This window comes from Tenebrio molitor, chromosome 5 (genome assembly GCF_963966145.1).
Source record: "Tenebrio molitor chromosome 5, icTenMoli1.1, whole genome shotgun sequence".
In the NCBI taxonomy this organism is placed as follows: domain Eukaryota; kingdom Metazoa; phylum Arthropoda; class Insecta; order Coleoptera; family Tenebrionidae; genus Tenebrio; species Tenebrio molitor.
Window position 1 is genome coordinate 16,823,835 of NC_091050.1, and position 6,653 is coordinate 16,830,487.

Sequence of the window (6,653 nt, forward strand, 5' to 3'; positions counted from 1 at the left end):
TGACGCCTAGATTTTACGTTGCATGGATCGACCGCCCCCGTCGGAATTAGCGGGAAATTTCGTAAAATCATCCCGAAAAACGAATTCACATTGTTCTGGTATTTTCATTCAAAATATCAACGCTGTCGACGCATTAATGGGATACAATACATTTTAATTTCGAAGACTAATGTCTACATTTGACAATGTCCTTATCTTTTTTTATTGGCCATAATAAATTAGTGCATGGATTATATTTGTTTCTTTTATTCGTATTTGTTGTAAAAAGAATACGCAGATGTGTACTATTAAATATTGTTTGATGCATATAAAGTGCACAGTCTATTTCTCAGGTGGTCTAGGGTTGTTGACTGCAGTAATGACGTCATGCAAAGAACGTATCGACGGTCGAATAGTGGCGCCTCTATTGGCTTCCGTTCGTATTATTCTTGACCTAACAACACGTATTCCCGTATTCATTCACAAACCGTAGTCTTTTCGGACGTTTTGCACAGTTTAATTTTCTTCGCTTCACTTACCGCTCGCTGAAAACGAAGTTAGTCTTCTTTTTTTTTGACAGAAAAAATGTAGGAAAATTATCGTTCCAATAGCATCTCGTTAATCAACAATGAGTTTTCAATTTTCAATCAGTAATAGTTATTAATGAAGCCAAAATTTCACCGCTTCCACCTGATATTATAAAGCCAATGAAAAGCGAAATTTTCGAAACAAAATTGAAATCAAGTGAATTATAAAGCCATAAAATTTTACTTTTACTGTCTCTATAGCTGAGCCTCGTATTCAATGCATCGTCACGCTCGGGCCGTCAGGCTCGACTAAGCGACACGCTAAAATCGTCACGCTCAAATCGTCAGGCTCAGGCTCAACGGAAGCGACACTTTACTTGATTTGCAAAAATCACCTTTATTGACTATGATGTCATATGACTCCTTCAACGGTCATTTTTATGCCACAAATTTTAAAATCTTCTATTACCTACCTTTTATGAAACCAACAGCGATGTGCATTTCAAGATCAGTCCAGTGCCGATTCGGATTTGCTAGAAGCTAGATGAAAATACATTTTTTGAAATGAAAACTTCTTTAGGCGCAGCACACCGGGCAGTGAATTCAGGCTCATTTGAGTGTGTTCGAGGGAGTCGAGTTTACCCGAGCGAGCGAGCTAGTAATTTTCAATCATATGGTTTCAACAAATCATCTATTGGAGAAATTTGTGTAGCAAAATGTGAAGCGGAAAAATGGACAAATTATTATCATATAGCTGCTATTTATACAGGGTTATTCACGAGAGACTTCTGATGAAACTTTCGTTGTATGCAACCCAAAATACAAGAAACCCCTAGAACTTGATATTTTGTTTAATTCGAAATAAATTAGCAATCCAAGTAGCTTGGCGAATAAGATTAATTATGGCACTTTCTCTTTATTGAGGTTATGAGCAAAAGTTAATATAAATTTGAAAACTGACATGACAGACAATAAGGACCAGCAATCGTTGATTTAAATATTACTTTTTATAAATTTATGAAGCTAGAAACCATTGGAAATTATAGTTTCGGTTGCATATAACGAAATTTTCATCGGAAGTCTCTCGTGACTAACCCTGTATCTTACTTAATCAAAGTGTAAATACATATACTGGGTGCCCCAAAATTCGCGGAACAACTCAATGAGGTAATGTCAATTCATGTTAGAAAATAAGGAGAAAAATAATTTAAAAATTCTATACCTCTTAGATTTGAAGATATGGGGGCACAAAAGGTGCAGCTTTGATCTCATTTATTTTAAATAATACATTTTTTTTGACTATTTGTCTTTTACTAGCCAGTGGCCTAATAATTTTGAACGATTATGATTAGGTTTGCAATTATTTTCTTCATTATTTCCAGCATTTCCAAGTAGTAATTTTATGTTCGTTGATTTTTCCCTCTCATTTCCAAGGATACAACAAAAATTAAATATTTGCAGACTATTGGGATGCATAGAATGTTTTTAAATGTTGCCACATTTAGTGTAACGAATAGGTCCATATCTTCTACAAAAAAGAAGATTGATTTTTTTAAACATTTTTACCTGATCTCTTAATGACTCTTAACAACGTACTACTACGTTGTTCCGCGAATTTTGGGGCACCTAGTATAACCATCGAATTCATACATGAAAGTTTGCTCATTTATACAGCAGCAGGATCTGCTCTGTTCAATCGGAACTTACATCGATTAGGTACCTATGATTTTGAGTTGAAGGCTGCAAATGTTTTTTTTTTTTTTGAAGTGCAAATTTCCTTAGGGGCATCGCGACATTATTCCTGGGCAGCGAATTAGTTTCACCGTCACGCCGTCACGTCACACGCTCCGCGGTGAAAGGCTCATTCGACTGAGTTCGGGGGAGCCGAGAAACTGTCACATTTTGAGAGGAGATTTTAATATCGATTTCTCGACAGAAAAATCAAAGCCCTTAATTGGATTTTTAAAAACAGCATTGGATTTAAATAATATTAATAATTATTTATGCCTTGTTCCTGATTCCTCCAAGTATACTATCACCCGTAATAATATAATTTATACTGGGTGCCCCAAAATTCGCGGAATACCTTAGCAGTACGTTGTAAAATAGTCATTAAAATATCAGGAAAAAATGTTTAAAAAAATCAACCTTCTTCTTTGTGCGTAGAAGATAATATTCACCTATTTATTACACTAAAAATATGGCAACATTTAAAAACAACGGGCCGTATCACGACACCGTTATTAAAGTTGCCGTGAAGTAAAATCATGATTAAAGTAAACATAAAACGATATGGATTTATGCCATTATAACCTGTGAGAAAGAGATGAATGCGTCACCAAGGTAATTAGAGTCATGATTAATTTAATAAGGGTGTCGTGATACGGCCCATTCTATTTATGTATCCCAATAGTCTGCAAATACTTCATTTTTGTTGTATCCATAGAAACAAGAAAGAAAAAGCAAACCCATGTTGTTATACGTTATTTGAGGCAAAACCGACATAAAATAACTTCTTGAAAAAGCTGGAAATAATGAAGTAAATAATTGCAAACCTGATCACAATTATTCAAAATTATTATAGCATTGGCTAGTAAAAAACAAATAGTCAAAATCTTTTTTTTCTAATTTTGACATATAAAGTGACACTTTTCAAAATTAATTGACGTTGGGAAACGTCACACTTTTCGTAACTGGTTACGAAAAGTAAAATCTTTCCTAACTGGTTAGGAAAAATTTATTGTATCATCAATTTGACACTCTCATATTTTTTGTTTTTAAGCAAAATAACCGTGCCTACTTACCTACTTGATATTTTAACACAATAATAATTTATTATTAATGAAATTCATTACTTCGTTTAACGTTTGAAGAAACTTTTTTTTGTCAAAATTAGAAAAAATCTTTTATGTAACACTTTAGGAAATGCAATTTTGTGTAGCTCGTGTGATTTTGCGGGATCTCGCTGCGCTCGTCCCGCAAATATTCCACTCGTTACACAAAATAACGCATTTCCTAACTGGTTACATAAATAGCTATTAATTGTCAAAATAAACGAGATCAAAGTGCACCTTTTGAGCCCCCATATCTTCAAATTTAAAAGACATAGAATTTTTTAATATTTTTTTTCATAATTCTCTAACAGAAGTTGACATTGCCCCACTGAGTTGTTCCGCGAATTTTGGGGCACCCAGTATACCTAATATTATACAGGTATCCCAGAACTGGCCAATCAGCTTTAAAGGGCGTATTCCTTAGTCGTAATGGAGCTGAAAAACGTTAAGAAAAATATTCATGTTGCAATAACTTCTTAGTTATGAATTTTTCAAATTGGGCAATAGTGTTCGAGCAGTTTTCATTTATAATATCCCGATGCATAGATTCTATCCGAAAATTTTTTTGAGTGCATTGCTGCAAAGTAATTAATCCGAAAATGTTTTTGTCAGCAATGTACGAAAATAAAATTTTCAGGATATGAATCTATGCAGAATAATATTCGGTAAGAAAATGTATGAATATATTAACCATCAGTAACCACAAAAAATGTATCTAAAGTTTTTTAAAAATACATACCAAGACTCTAGAATTTTAACTCCTCAACAAATTGAACTTTTATTTATAAAAATGTAGTAATGTTGTGCGCCTCGACGAACAATGTAGGATTTTAAAAATGAAGACACTGACTGCACTTACTAACACTAGTTTATTAAAATAAGGATTACAAAAATTGGACCGATGAGCGACAGAGTAACAGTCATCGACTACAGCAACATGTGTTCTCCCTCCCCTCCTCTCGCGAGAAAGGGGTTTATATACCAATCTCAAACAGTAATCCACAAACTAAAAAAGGGACCTTTGACTGGTTCTCATGAGATCAAACTTCAAATAATTCAGAGTTCCAACTCATAGCTTAAATATTACGATTATTTTACAAAAAAGTTGACAATAATTCAAAAAGATAAAGTGGCCAATAATTCACAAAGATAAAGTGGTCAATAATACCCAAAGATAAGGTAGACAGCAAATCTAAAATCAAAATCTAATTATTCTCTGATTGAACTAACAGTAATTGAAATTTGATTGGAGGTAGGTTCTTAACAGTAATTTGAATAAAAATTTTGTAATTTTTGTTATACTGGAAATATTTGTCTTTCCACCTAGAGTTGTCAAAAATATTTCCGGAAATATTTTATGTATCCATGGTAATAACAAGTAATACGAGTGAGTACGGTGACAATTTTCATTCGTTCGCTTCGCTCACTCGTGAAAATAAATACGAGTGGTCTGAGGAGAAAATTTCCGGCAGTTTTGTACCCACAAGTTTGTATTCGGCATGACAATTTACTGAGCGAAGATTGAAAAGTTCTATGAAAGAAATACTTTAAAACAAGCGTGATTGGTCCGTACTGACCAATTTCGTAAATCTGATTGGTCGAGAGAATGCTAACTGAATTGTCACCAGAAAACTGAGTTCTTTACTTCAGTAACGTGTAATACGCATGAACAATAAAAATTACTACTAGAATTATGTTGCTAAGCAATTTACCTGAAATTGAACAACGATCTTCTGATTGGTCAACTTTAATTGTTAATAACAAAAAATCTACTACACTTTGGCCCGGTTGTATAAAGCGTAGTTAACATCGTGACAGCTAACAATGCGTCAAGTCGGAAATCCGCCCATTTGATTGGCTGATTCAAATGAAATGTTAAATATCCTTCAATCAGATCGCTTGACATTATGTTAACTTTAACAACCGGGCCTCTGACCATTTTTTAACGCGATTGCTTTCATTTATCTCCAAGGAAAACGCACTCTAAGTTTGATCCGTGAGTTCTGGGACACCTGTATTTAATTACCTACTTAAAATCAATTACCAGCGTCATAGAAGTTTTCACTTCTGCTGTGCATTTTAAGCACACACTCTTTTTTTCATACTTTTATTAGAAATGAAAATGCAACATGTTCTACGAGCTAATCTGCTGACTCAACTCTCAAATGGCGTAATGAGGTCGTCTCCACTGAAATGCCTCTTCAACCTCCTTTCAGGTGTACTAGCCAATTTCTTTTGAGTCTTTTGCTGTTCTGAGGTGCAATCAACGGGTAAAAAAAATATTCGTATGACAAGTTTAGTGTGATGCTTACCGCTTCTTTCTTTTTGATTTTTAGATCTATTTACATACCTACTTCTTTTTTTTAACAACACGATCTTTTCAGCTAACTTCTTTGTTTGTTAAACTTAATTTAATTTTGGTATCATCTTTAAAGAAGCAAGAATTGCAAAGATTCAAAAAGAAGAGGTGTCCAGGAACAGATACAGTTACCCAAAACGTTATTATAAATTTTAATAAAATAAAGTTGAACACGAATCGTACGAGTATAAACCATTTTTGTTTGTTAATCATTGATAAGGTATTTTTCGGCACAAGGTTTTCAAAATGCTCCCAAATTATTCCTCTAATGACTAAGCTTTGTTCGCATTTGATCAAATGGTAAACTTTTGGAGTTAATGACCTAAATGATTCGTGTGGACATTTTAATAAAAAAAATACTAATTGTAGGTACCTATGTGTTCTAAAGTGGTACAGATCATTTCAGGTTGGAGAACATGGCCCCAAATGTCCGAAATTGGCACTCCCTTCCGAATTCTTCCATCCGAATTATAGCCTTGAGGAAATTACATAACGGTTGTGATTATACACACGCCATCATCTCATATGATTCTGTAATAATCATTCATTTTCATTTTAGCAAAATTTGTACGAAGATGAAAAAACTCACAATTACTCGTAGTACCTTACGTGTGGTTGTCTAGTTGTCAGTCATTAGGTTCATTAAATCGTTAACTTTTATTTTATTGATTTACAATAATTAAGTTGTGTTTGTAAATGATGTGAAACGATAAAATGTATTTAAATGCTATCTGTTCACCTAGTGCACACACTAACCACCACATTTTTAATGACATCGAAGACCATAATACATATGTTAAAGAGTAGTAGGCTGGAACAAGTTGAAATTATTTATAAATGCAAGAAAGTTATTTCAGTTTATTAAATTGATCATAAATTGCAGTTGACCGACATTGATCTAATTTTTTGTAACTTGGTGAAGTCACTACTTGGTGACTACACTTCATTAGAACA